This window comes from Bactrocera neohumeralis, chromosome 2 (assembly GCF_024586455.1).
Source record: "Bactrocera neohumeralis isolate Rockhampton chromosome 2, APGP_CSIRO_Bneo_wtdbg2-racon-allhic-juicebox.fasta_v2, whole genome shotgun sequence".
In the NCBI taxonomy this organism is placed as follows: Eukaryota; Metazoa; Arthropoda; class Insecta; order Diptera; family Tephritidae; genus Bactrocera; species Bactrocera neohumeralis.
The window spans coordinates 51,687,760-51,702,213 of NC_065919.1; the positions used below are offsets into that span (position 1 = coordinate 51,687,760).

Genomic DNA, 14,454 nt, shown 5'->3' on the forward strand with positions numbered 1-14,454 from the left:
AAAAGAATCGTTTCTGGGTGCTCCCAAGCGGATGGAAACCAGACTTTCCTCACTTGCGTGAACACAAGACTTCATGATTATTCCCGTCCTACTAAATGGTGCAGAGGCATGGACGGTGACAACATCTGATGAGTCAACGTTACGAGTTTTCGTGAGAAACGTTCTGCGAAAGATTTATGGTTCGTTGCGCGTTGGCCACGGCGAATATCGCATTCGATGGAATGATGAGTTGTGTGAGTTATACAGCTACACTGACATAGTGCAGCGAAGTAAAAGACAGCGGCTACGCTGGCTAGGTCATGTTGTCCAAATGGACGAAAACACTCAAGCTCTGAAAGTATTCGACGCAGTACTCGCCGGGGTAAGCATAGGAAGTGGTAAACCTCCACTCCATTGGAAAGACAGGTGGAAAAGGACCTAGCTGCACTTGTAATCTTCAATTGGCGCCACATTGTAATAAGAAGAAAAGACTCGCGCGCTGTTGTTAACTCCGCTATAACTGAGTAAGCGGTGTCTACGCCAGTAAAGAAGAAGAAGAATATATAAAATGGCAAACCAATCTGAGTATAATCAAGTACCACCCGTCAAATATACCAACTCCGATAAAAGTATTGCCTCAACGAAAACCACACGCCTAAAAGACACAATGGTAATGTAAAGATAATCTAAAGTTTCTTTATAGAACTTTAGGTGAGTAGTTTTCCCATTTAGGAATAAACTCAGAAATGGTGTTAAAATAAATATTTTTAAAGCACGAACGAACTATGGAAAGGTCACATAGTCAAGTGTATAGACTGCTGTCATCCGCATGTCTATTGACAGACAGGTTTTGAAGATAAATTTTGACAGAAAGCTTTCCAGTGCATCCTAGAAAGTTGTGATAGCGTCTAACACTATTTAACACTTTAAAGTATAAAAAATAGAATCGGTTCGAGGAGGCTTTTTCCTTATCCATTTTTAAATGGAACTTCGTATTAAGTTTTAATAGAAAAGTAATTAACCGGATGAGAGTGGTTGGCTGGAAGACATATGTATAAAATTTAATGAAGTATTTGTGGGTCCTTCTCACGGATGACTGTTGGAGAACAGTTTTTTTATTTTCATGGCAGAAATTCACTAGGTCCTGCATATTTTTATTTTGTACATATTGTGAATTTATGTCGCTCTCATAAGATACACATTCGATGTGCAGAAAAATGCTGTCGAAAAAACCTGCTTAATTAGCAAAGCAAATTAAAGGGCGAAAAGAACGGACGTAATGCTCACACACACACACATTTACCATGGTGTATGAGTGTGAATTTGTAAAAAATATATATGAATATGTATATAATTGTATGTACTGCTGCACAAGGCGTGTATATACATATTTATATGTAGAAATCGATTGCATCTGCTCGCTGATTGGCAGAAATTTTCCAGAATAATTAGGCAGACAAAAAGCGCCGATCGAATGCAATTCGAAGAACAAATGCAGCGGAAAAAATTGTCTGCAATGCACGCAATGTGCAGCTGTAATTGCGCTGCAACACACGCACATATATAAGCGTGTGTGTGTTTGTGGAAATTCGTAAGCACCAAGCAGACAATGAAGAGACAGTGGCGATGAGAAGGTTGGGGCTGGATCGGATGTGTTTGTAACTAGTCTGAGAATAGCGGAAAAGGGTGTACGGAGGATAGTTGTTTAGGTTAATAGAAATGAAATAGTAATTTTAGGATTTATTCAGAAAACATGAACTCGTACTCATTCTAGTGCCGTTAGTTCTTAACAGCACTACTCGATTTATGGCAGGGACTTACACCAAATAAGTTTCGCCTACCACCAAAGGCAGCGCCGCCCTCATTTTTCCATGCGTATGCATTTTTCTTGTTATATATTTGTATATATATGCATGTATGTGTGTTGCAAAGTGTGCATGTTGCACATAGAAACAAAAATAAATGCATCAAGGATAACACGCACCCTGAGAAAGTCACACACATCCACGCAGACGATACATATGCGTAAAAGTGCTAGAAATTTCAGCCTTTCCACCGCAAATATGCATACATACATGCATAAAGGCATCCATGCACACATATACATATACACACAAAATCATACATATATACACACAAAATCATACATATTATATACATATACTCACACACGCACATGCATACGATGATAACTACGAATGTGTGCCTTCTCACGCACACGAAATGCGTAAGCAGGCCCAACAGCAACGAACTTGTGTTTTAATTTTTAGCAGCAGGCGGTGAGAAAAAAGAAATGAGCGAAATTATAACAGCCATCACCACCTTCTCGACCTCTCAGCTGCTTCTAAGTCGAACGCTGCAACGGAAATGCAACTTTTATTGAAGGGGTGGTGGGGCGATTGGTTGGCGGTGACTAGCTGGCTCATGGCCAAATGATGGACGGACACATTCGCATTCACACGCAACAACATACACGCATTTGTATTAGTGTGCATGCATTTCTTCAAAGCTGCCAATAGAGTGAATTATTTGTAAATATGTAAATATGTATGTTTGAATATGTGTAAATTTACATTGAAAACTTTGATGGTTATGAAATTTGAAAAATATTATTATTAAGATATTAGTTTCAATAATGTACGAAGGAAAATATTTTAAGCGAAATCTTGTATTTGGAGCATTAATTAGTGGGCAAAAAAATAGAAGCACTCAATTTTTTATCTAAAATTCTTATTTTTGAAATTTATGACTGAAAAGGCCTGAGATATTTTACTTATTGTATATCCATATGAAAATTAGAGTGGTGGATGGAAATCATCGTACCATGTGATGTTCCAATCTCTTAAAGCTCCTTTGTCAAATTCAACGTACGTTCAGATATGAAGGAAATACTGGAATTCATTTTTATGTAAGATTTTTAGACCATCCCTGATATTTCTTCGATCAGCCTTATGTAGCAGCATTTATATCTTTCAGAAGCTTCTTTTGACAAGTCATTAAAAATGAGCCTTTTACACTCAGGGCAGGATACATCAAGTTTGCCACGATGCACTTAGCACCAAACAGGTTATGTCGGAGACTCCATAAAGTATATATATACCAGAATGTTCAATAATTTTTGTCGTTTGATAAGAAAAACATAATTTTATAATTCAAAATACACTTTATTGTTCAGTATAATCTCCCTGTACATTAATGCACTTGCTGCAATGATACTCCAATCTGTGGATCCCATCCCAGAAGTAAGAATTCGGAAGGTCTGCTAAATACGCTCCAACAGCCGTTATGACCTTTTCATTTGATGAAAAACGCTTGCCATGCATAAATTTTTTGAGTTCTGGAAAAAATGTAAGCCGCTGGAGACCAAATATATGGTGCATGCTCCAACAATTCTTTAACTTTAATTTATGAATTTTAGTCAAAAGGCTCTTGTAACACAGTGAAAAAGGATTTTTTCTCCTGCAAACCGGGTCTTTTTCACGAGGTTTTTGCTTCAACTGGTCCAAAAGGTTGCAATAATATTCAGAATTTATTGTTTTACCAGTTTGCAAGTAATCCACAAACAAAATTCCTCTTGCATCCCAAAAAACTGATACCATAACCATCTTGGCCGATTTCACGACTCGAACTCGTTTTGATTCAGGATTATGGTGATAAGCCCAAGTCATAGTGATGAATCGACGCACAACATCCACTTTATCCTTTCTAAAATGCTCCAAATGTTGCTGAGAAAACCTACATCTACCGCCGAGCTCCTCGTCCAAAAAGATAGTGATTTGATGTTTGAAAGTGGTCGATTAACAATAAGTTGGTCTGTGGAACATCATTTGGCTCTGTCGAAACCAATGCGTCAAGTTTCGATTGGTGCCAATGTCGGTCAAATGCTGCGCAACTTCTTTTTTTTAACAAAATTTCGACTTATTCCGCAACCAACGTACGCATCAGATTTGGCTTCGTCTGAGTTCTGACTATTCAGAAAACTTGAAAGGACAATGTGGCGACGGCATTTGGAGACGATTGAGAAAAAATCACATCCAAAAGGTATCCAAGAAGGTACTGAAGGCTATACCAGAAGAAAGTATTCCGACTGTTTGGAGTGTTAATAAGAGTGCTTTTTATAATCTTTATTGAATAAAATTAAGGACGTTTTTACTGAAAAGTAATTTTTCGTCGATTTATTTCATTATTACACTATAAAGAGTAAAACCAATCATGTAGTGTAAAGTCAGCCGGATGTTCGAAAAACTTAACATTATTTATACATTAAAAAGCTAGGCTAAGTTTTCGCTCAAATTCTATTTTAGGTACAAACATGACGGCGCTGTCATGCTTAAAAGACGCTCTCCCAATTTCATTGAGATAACTCACATATTGGCCGATACATGCGGTACAAAGTCACCCGGAGGTTTGAAAATCTTTATATTAAGTATATGGGGGCGAAGGGAGGTATTAATTCGATTCAACCCATTTTTGACATATAGGCATACCTTTGTCAGAGAAGAATTATCCTTGAATTTCAATTGTATATCTCATACATTGACCGATATTTTCGATCAAATGTCAATTATAGGTACTGGGGTCCAAATATTCGGTTGTTGGATTTGAACACTTTTTGGTCATAAGATGGCAGATTTTAGAGGAATTATTAGTGCAAAATTTTTTCCCTTTATATTAATTACTTCTTGATTTGTGTACTGGAAACTGAAGGAATAACGTGGAATTTAAAATTGTGTTATATGGGAAGTAGGCTTGGTTGTTGTCCTATTTCGTCCATTTTCGTACTGTGACACAGGAATATGAGAAAATTTACTAAATTTTGTCGAAATCGGTTTGTAGGGTGCCAAGATATGGGATTTAACCAAAAAGTGGAGGGCGCCACGCCCATCGTCCAATTTTCACACCGGCTCCCATAAAGCTCTCTCATACCATCTCGGTGGTAAAATCTAATGTCTCTGACGTATTTCGTTATTGATTTATTGCACTTTTAGTACTTTTTAACCATACCGTTATAGGGGAAGTGAGCAGGGTTATCTCCCGATTTCATCTATTTTCACACTGAGAGTAGAACATAAGATACTCAGCAAATTTGGTTGTTGTAGCTTAAGTGGGTTAGGAGATATGTACATTACACTCATTATAGGGCGGGGCCACGCCCACTTTTTAAAAAATTTTATCCGCAAGTGCCCCTTGCCACTGGGATTCTCTATACCAAATTATAGCTTTATATATTTATTTAGTACTTAGTTATGGCACTTTACAAGTTTTCGGTTAATGGCGTTTTGTGGGCGTGGCAGTGGTCAGCCAAGTCAATCTACGTATTTTTTTTATGTTAAGGCACTTGCATACTATTCATCAAGTTATCTCAATTTTTACCCAAGTTAAGGCTTGCACGGACGGACGGACAGACAGACAGTCACCCGGATTTCAACTTTTCTCGTCATCCTTTGTGAAGTGAGGTTAGGTGATACTCCGTAGTAACAGATTGCAATAGCATAAATATATGTACGCCTAAGAGGCTATGGATCTAAAACCGGTTTTCAGACAGCAATTTTTAAGGCGAAATTTAAAAATCTGAATAACCGGTTCAATGTGGGATATGTGATGTCGTTGTTCGATTTGGCCGAATCCGACAAATGATCAATAAAATATCAAAATGCCCCTTGGTACGTGGGGGATATCTCAAAAACTGACTAACAACTTTTTATAATCTCTAAAAAACTTCGCTTTAAAAATCGCTGGCTCGAAATCGCTTTTAGGTGGCCTTTAGGCAAAAGTGTTCAGAATAATCTGTGGAATATTCCCCGCATACGTGATATTTCCGTTTTTTTTACTCTCTTGTGGAACATTTGCTGGACGTGTTATAAACCGATGATCGGGATTTTGATACTGTTGAATTTATACTTTTTGGAGTTTCTAAAAAGCGGCAATATGTATAATTGGCCCACATTTAAAGCCAATGTAACAAAGCCCATTTGGGGGCATCAGCAAGTAGTTTAGTTTTTAGTAAGCAAGAGACCTGTGAAACAATTTGGAGCAATATTTATTAATGTCGCACTTTTAGGTTCTGATAGTGCTTACTTATGTAACAAAACCTATAACCTCAAAATTCAATCTCTCTTCAAAATGATTTTCCAAACCAAATGCTAAAGAGTTGATGCAATTTCTCGCAGTGTACTGAAACACAAGTAAATATTAGGCTTAAAAAGCACAAAAAGCGTGTAGAATTCTCTCATTTCGCCAAGCGAACTCAATGGATTAGGGCGGTTTAGACGGCAACAACTTTTTTTCTTACGCAGCGAGTTGGGCCGCGTGGAATCCGGTGGCAGAGGGTATGAGTGCGGATCAATATCCTTTTATATGCCAAATATATCACATGCAATGTGTGAGTGTACAACACAGCCCGCCAGCCTCGCCGCTCTCCGGACCCCTCATCCAAAGCACTAATGCATAATCATTAGTGATGTCGGCATGTATGCGTGTGTGTGTGTGTTTGAGGTGGTCATGTCCATCAGCAATAGAATACCAGCTGTGGCAAGCGTGCTAACAACAACAATGCCAACAAACACACGCAGCCAACGCATACAAAAACAACGAAAAAAGTGCAATAAAAAGAAAAAAATAAAAACTGGCAGGGAAAAATGGAAAAAGGGGCATACATTTATGTGTGTGTTTGTGAATTTTTGCATGTGTGTGGTTGTGTGAGAGAAAAGTGCGTAAGTGCAGGGCAGCCAGTAAATGCACCTGAGCGAATGCATGTGCGTAATTGCAAGGCATAGACACACGTACACACACGTAGAGTTGTTGGTATTGTTGCACGTGTGTGTGTGTTTGTTTGTGTGCGTTTGTCTATGGTCAGTGGCTTATTTTTGCGCTGCGAAAGCCCATTAAAGCGGGTCGTAAAAAAGCTAAATGCCAATGCAGGCCAACATTCAATAGGATAGCAGCGGCGCTGCAGCGTTAGTCCTTCATCCTGCCGTGTGTGGCGTTGCATCTGCCTGCGGCATGCACGCTGTTCAGCACCCTGCCTCCCCTCTCGACACACAAGCGCACACATGCACACGCATCCGCTGCTCCTTCGCCTTGCATTTGCTTCACATTTGTGTGTCTACGCACCACTCTTGACCCCCTGCCTCACCTCATCACTTGCCTACTGCTCGCTCTATGCCGTGCCACCACACTTGAGTGAGTTATTAGCGCACATGCATACGCATATGTGTGTGTGTGTGTGTGCGTAGCTGCAGCAATGCATATTAAAAAATAGGCAAAATTACATGGAGTTTAGTTTAGTTAAGTTTAGTTTTGGTTGAGTTGCTCCGGTTCAGTTCATTGCAGTTTGATTCGGTTCAATTTGGTTCAGTTCGATGTGTTCGCCCGTTTGTCGGTTTGTCTTGCCACTGTCAGTCGGTCGCTCAGTCATTCAGCTGCTTTGCGCCCGTCTGTGCGTCGTGTCGCTCCGTCTTCAGCTGGCGTGTCCGGTGTTCGCTTTACGCACTGCGCTCGGTTATTGCCCTTTCGACAAACAACGCACTCACCAATGCTCATACATGCACACACACATGCGTTTGCTGGCATTTTCAATTAGTGGCAGCTCAGCTCGCGTCCTTTTGCTTATTCGATTTCCTCTGCCTACTTTAACTTTATATTTATTTTATATTCCTTTATTCTATTTATTTCCACTTTTGCATTTCTATGAATATGCATGTGTGTTCGCTGGCTTATTCTTATGGGATTTGCCCCTCTTGTGATGATCTTCGACTTGGTTTTGCGCTTGTTTGGTGTCTTAGGGTTTCTATTTTCTTTAAATGGATTTTTAATTTGCATTGTTTCGCGAAGTTTGTTGACTTTAAAAACTTATTTTTAGATGCACCAAAGTTCTTGCTACGTTTAGTGAAATCCGAGCTTTGCGACGTTCAAAAGTTGAAATAATTTTATTTATTTCCAGGTGTTCTGCAAGGTATGGCTCAGCCTGCTCAGCTCAATCCCTGGCGACGGCGTTAAGGTCACATCCCAAATTTTGTGTGATGGCGAAAGTTACTGTAGTCTTATGCTCCAGTGAAAAGTAATTTCATAAAAAAAAACGATGCACCGAAACCTGAAGCTAGAATACCCCCTGCAATGCATTTTTTTCCGATACTGGCGGTTCCTGCAAATGAGCAGCTTATTGGGGAGAAAATGACATGTGCAAAATTTCAGATCGATATCTCAAGAACTGAGGGGTTAGTTCGCCTATATTCAGACAGACAGATGGACAGGAGAACAAACAGACGGACATAGCTAAATACTCATCATTTTTCGTACAATATCAATCATAGTCATCTGAAAGTTACAGGGTATATCTTTGGAAGACTCATAATTATGAAAATTTATACATTTCGAGGTTAACTATTTTTTAAAGAAAAAACACAGAAACATCAAATTTAATGGAAAATATTTATTATTATTCGAAAGAACGTTCATTGACATTTATTTTTTGAAGATTGTCTCAGTTGTTCTATCCGTTGACTTCAATTTTCGATGATTCGTTCGAGCGTTTCGACTGGTAACTGGCGAATGACACACGTGATGTTTTGTCCCAAGGCCTGAATTGAAGCAGGATTGTCTACATAGACTTTAAACTTTACATATTCTAACGGTGTGATATCAGACGATCTTGGTGGCCAATCGACCGGCTCAAAACGTGAAATTATCTGCTCACCAAAGTGTTCTCACACCAAAAAGTTGTTTTTTTTTCTGGATGAAATGGCAGTTCTTGAATGTCTTTAGGCTACTCTGCGTTCCAAATTCAGCAATTTTGCTTGTTTACATACCCATTGAGCCAGAAATGAGGCACATGGCTTAACAAAATTTGGCGCGGGAACGTCGGATATTTTTGGAACTTTTCAAGAGCCCTTAGAGTGAAGCCATGTCATTTGGGAAGGTCGAGTGGCCTCAGATCTTGTACAAGTTGTATTTTGTACGCTTTTAATTTAAGATCTCGACGTAAAATCCGCCAAATCGTTCCATACGTCAGTCCGTGTTACTGCGAACGCCGCCGAATCGACTCTTCATGGTCTTCGTGTACACTCTCCGCTACGGCTGCTATATTTTCTTCACTGCGTGCTGGACAAGGTATATTTGGTCAAAGATTTTCCAAGAATGATCCTAAATCTCAAGATGGGTGATGGTGTTGCGAATAGTACGCTTACTAGGCCGATTATGTTGACCATAAGTTAAGCGGAAGCACTCTTTACAAATCATGAATTTTGTTCATGCGTAAGTCTTTCCATGATGAAATGCCAAACAATACTGAACAAAAATAACATGACAGCTTGATAGAATTTACGCGTGATATGTCAAGAAATGGTTATTGAAAAAAGTACATGCACTTGGGTCACCAGTTGTAGGATCTAGTAAAAAAAAAAAACTTTATTAGAATTGAGGATACTGATGGGTAATTTATTGCCATTTTTAAAATAATGTCATAATGCCACTCTCATAGAATCTATTGTTCCTATAGGCAAAAAACTGGCATTGTGAATTTTCATAAGTAACAGTTCTGCCGCCATACACAGAAGCTGGTTTGAGGGTCGGATTATAAGATGGATTCATAGGAACCTCCCAACCAAACTCACGGACCTTATGGTGAGTCAATATTGATGTGTTTGGCCTGGCGATGTCCCAATGGAAGACATTTACGATTCTAGCAGGCCGCTTTTGAGTGCTCGCTTCTCTCAGGTGTTGTTGACAGCACAGACCCAAAATTAAGAGTCTTAGAAGTGCAGCTATAATAGCTGATCACTCACCCGACGGCTACGAAGATCTTGCGGAGAACAGTTCTTTCGAATGTTCGAAGGACTTTCTGCACTATATGTGTTAATAGGGCGGGATTAGTGGGACTTATAGAGCGTAATTTTTAGTCGTCGAGAGAGGGATTTACTTCTCAATTGCCTACCGATCTTAAAGTAGCACCTGTTGGCAAGAGTTATTCTGCGTTTGACCTCCAGGCTTAGATTATTGGTGTAATTTATGCTAGTTCCAAGATTTATGAAATCTTAATTTTTTCAAATTTGTAGCTACCAACAGCGACATAGGTCCCCAGACGGGAGGAGTCTTTAAATGTGCGTATAGTTGCGTTTTTGCTCCTCAAATCATAGGCTTAATTAGCGCTTCGATGGCTGTTACAGTGTACTGCATGTAGTCCTTTGTGAAGCCATGAAAATATAACTTATTTTTCCATCTATTCCAGTTCGGTGTGATATCTGAAAGTGTGGCGTCCCATATTCTTAAGCCTTGATATCGCAAACGCTGCACAATCAAAAAATAAGTGTTGATACTTATCCACCTCATCTTTTTTCATATAGTTTCTGCAGCTGGCATCCGGTTGGATCCTCAATCTCCTCGTGGGTACCGATAGGGCAAGGACCTTTTGAAACCCACAAATGTCATAATTTCACAACAAAAGTTGCGAAAAATCACTTCAATTCATTTAGCTCATTTGCGGTAATCGATCCGATTGACTCATGTAAATACATATGTTAGCCGATGACAATTAATTGACGATGGAGTATAATGCTTCTAACGGTCGAAATTGAATACCAATTAGATAACTAGAACGATGAGATGTGATTTGAGATAGGATTTGGGTATATGAATATTTTTTCTGCTAATATTTTTTTAATTTTTTAAGTTTTTTTTACAATTGAAGTCATACTTGTACATCGCTGTATCTCAAGTTCGTATCTTCTTTGCAATCGGCGCTTTAAAAATCTTTTGATTTCACCCTGCACACATACATAAGCAAATGGACCTACGTAAGTACATTTTAAGGATTTTGCAAATACTTTCACACATGCATACGCTCATGCATATACATATTTATAGTATGTATTTATGTATGAATGCATGTCTGTATAAACCTTTGAGCTATTCGATATCCGGCATAAAAGTACAGCTGCGCACAGTAAAAATAAAACGAAAACGCATTGAAATGAAAATAGTTAGTTGGTCATTGGCGAACACACACGCTCAATCAACAACACACACACACAGTCGTACACACATACACGCTTGTTTAGCAAATATAAAAGCTGTTTAGCTGAAAACGCCAAACAGCCAATAGCATGCGCCCCTTGCCGTACGTTGTGCAACAACAGCAAGAACAACCGTCCGGCCGACCGACTAACCCCAACTGCCAAAACTCGATGGCGTCTTCAACTTTGCCAGTTGAGTGCGTAAAATATACCTGTATGTATATAGAAGCATGTGTCTTCATGTATCCGTTAGGAAAATAAAAATTGTTTATAAAGTGATTACTATTTTTTCATATAAAATTACCAACTGTAGCTTTGACGAATTCATTTCGTGAATTAATTTTCGAAAAGCTAACACTCCTGCTCCAATTTAGTTCAAATTTCACTAATACCAGTTTTTATAGCATATCGTCACCTAAAATGCAAAACAACGTATTATCAAAAACAACGAAATTGAGTTTTTTATTGCTTACGATTCACTAAATCATATTTACATACATATTTGGCATAACATTTGTTGCTTTAGATCTCAGATATACCCCATATATAACCATTTTATAACCAAAACTCAAATTTCAGTTTCAGTATGAGTGGTTTCTATTATAACGTTTTTCCTTCGCCTGTAAATTTGAGAAAAGTTATGCTACGTTATTTTGCATTTTAGGTGACTGGTTTATATATGTTATGGTGGTACTATATCAGCGGTTCTGAAAAGTAAGCAGCTTTGTGGTGAGACATGAGAACGTGTTCAAAATTTCGTATGGACAACTCAAAAACAGAGGGATATACAAACGAATATATGAACAGATAGACGGACATGGCTATATTGACTCAGCTCGCCGTGATGAACGAGTATGTGTACACTTTATAGAATGTTTCCTTCTGGGTGTTACCTTACCTTATGTTTTCTAAAGAACATTGAAATTTATCTATTCAGGATTTTTTGAACAAACAATGGAATCGCAAGTAATATCTTAAACAAACATAAAAATAGTAAATTACGTATTTTTTCTAGAGACCCTATATTTAAGAGCATGCAACGACACTCTAAGGCAGTAAGCGATCAGTGAAGTTAAAAAGTTGTTGATAAATCTGCGTTCAAATAAATAAGGTAGAATAAGAAGAGTCAATTAGGTTCCAAATTATGGAGGTATGTTCTTGTTTTAAATGTTCTAGGTAGCTGTACAATACTCTCCTAATTTAGATGTTTCAAGATCTGTCATATAACAGATTTATACGGCTTTGTGGAAAAGCAGAAAGCGAAGAATGTCATAACTCTTTGGAATTATGGTGTATATCATACGTTCTGTAAGTGTAATTGGTTAATGCTAAATGATGTTAGAAAGATAAATTTTTGCCGGAGACAGCATCAGTATCATTTGAACACCCGTCAAAAGGGACGCCAGCAAAAAACACAAATGCCATCTCTTCTTAGGTGAAACCAAAAACGGAAGCCATCCGCGTGAAAATGTGAATAGTTTTTATGTTTCTGCTACTGTACCAACCAGGCAAAATTTTTGTCGGTTTCGTTCGGGTAAAATTGGTGTAAAAGATGCATTGTTATGGGAAGACCAATTGTTGCAAATATCGATAAAATACTGAAAATCTAATCTCCGTTCAACGCTAGGTCACTCACATCGATCGTCACTTGCCATAAGGTCCGGGACATTGGTTGGGAGGTTCTTATGCATCCACCTTATAGGCCAGACCTGGCATCAAGTGAATATTAACTGTTTCTGTTTAGGAATAATGATTTTTCCATACAAAAATTCGTCTCTATGAAAGTGGTATTATGAAATTTTCTTCGAATAGGCAACCAGTTTTCGAATAAAATGATACATACATACAAGGTGCTTTCCAAAGTAAACAGGACTTTTTGAATTTAGCGCCCCGTGGTGGCGCCATCTATATATCGACTAGTGCGTTAGAATCTGATATCTTTATCGATTGTCCAGTGAGCGAGTGATTTCATGACATTTCATCGATTGGAAGTGAAATTATTGCGTTTTAAGTGTCAGTATGTTTGTGCTATCGGTGCGAAAATGAGCTTCGAACAAAGAGCCAACATTATATTTTGTTTTAAAATTGGTAAAACTTTATTTTTACTTTTTTACTTTTACGTTTCAATTGATGAAACAAGTTTATGACGATGATTGCCTATCCCGTAGCAGATTGCACGAGTGGTTTCAACGTTTCAAAGTGGTCGTGAGGACATAAATGACGATCAACCTGTGGGCAAATCAAAATGCGTGATCACCGGAAATTCCATCGAAGCTGTGCGTGAATTCATCAAAAATCAGCCGAAATCATCATTGAAATTCATGGAAATGGAATTGTACATCTCCAAAACATCGATTTACCGCATTTTGACCGAACATTTGGGCTTACGAAAGGTGTGTGCACGGTTTGTTCTGCACAAATTGACTGACGACCAAAAATTGCTCAGAATCAATCGACGCTTGTGACCGATTATTTGACCAAAAATCACATTTTAACCATTAACCACTCCCCGTATTCGCACCTTATATGTGACTTCATCGGATTATTCTAACAAAGTTGAACAAAACTTTCAAGGTAATGCAAAAATAATGAAGTAGTTCCTATATAGAGTCTATAGTAATCAACTAAGCCAGAAAAATAAATAATGCTAAGAGATAGTACTTGAAAACACAACAGAGTTTGTGCAAAATATCGCGTAATAGATTGGTAATCCAAGTAGCAAACAAATATTTGGACAAACGCGATTCCACAGTAATGTCAAGCACTACTACAGAGATTTTGGGTAGAACTTCGATCTCTAAAGCATTTAAAAAAAAAATATACACTTGCAAATGCAAATGGAATTACTAAAAGAATTTTTTGTTTCCTCGTTCTTAAAAATAAAATATATGACTTAATCATTTCAATGTACTCGTTGTCTTCTTGCATATTCATAGATTCGCTAATAAGCTTCTGACTTTTTTGATCGTTTTAGATCGAGTATAAGCAGTGATCCTATGAATAACGCACAGAATCTATTCTTTCTGGATATGTATATAGAGAAATTTTGTTCATTCAACTCAATACACAGCTCTGAAAGCGATTTTACTTTAAATTTTGCCATCTTTCGGCAAAACACACCCACTTTCGTCGAAATTTTCTAGGTCAGCGTCCCACTTTTTCAACGAATGTGAGTTGAGAAAAAGTCATTTCATATTTGAGGCAATTCAGCATCCAATATTTATGTCAACAATTTCCTACAGGGTACACATAAATTTTACTTTTGCTGCAAATTTCTAGACGCACCCCCAAAATACCACAAAGCGTAGCATTTATGCAACAAATACATTCGTACATTTGACTTACTTGCAACGCACCCACATTTGTTGTTGTTGAAAAAGCGAGGCCAACAGGCGTTACATGCACGTCCATAGCCATTTGGGGCGTGGAGTCATGGTGTGTTGTCAGCTAGTGGCATGTTGTTGCT

General features: G+C 38.2%; 1 long non-coding RNA gene across 1 annotated transcript; it reads left to right on the forward strand.

Moving 5' to 3' along the window:
- Positions 1 to 7,297: 7,297 nt before the first annotated feature.
- LOC126759734 (uncharacterized) lies at positions 7,298 to 12,761 on the forward strand. Its single transcript, XR_007667069.1, has 4 exons — positions 7,298 to 8,195; positions 11,653 to 11,954; positions 12,004 to 12,099; positions 12,165 to 12,761. It is a non-coding gene; the product is annotated as an uncharacterized LOC126759734 (long non-coding RNA).
- Positions 12,762 to 14,454: the final 1,693 nt, after the last annotated feature.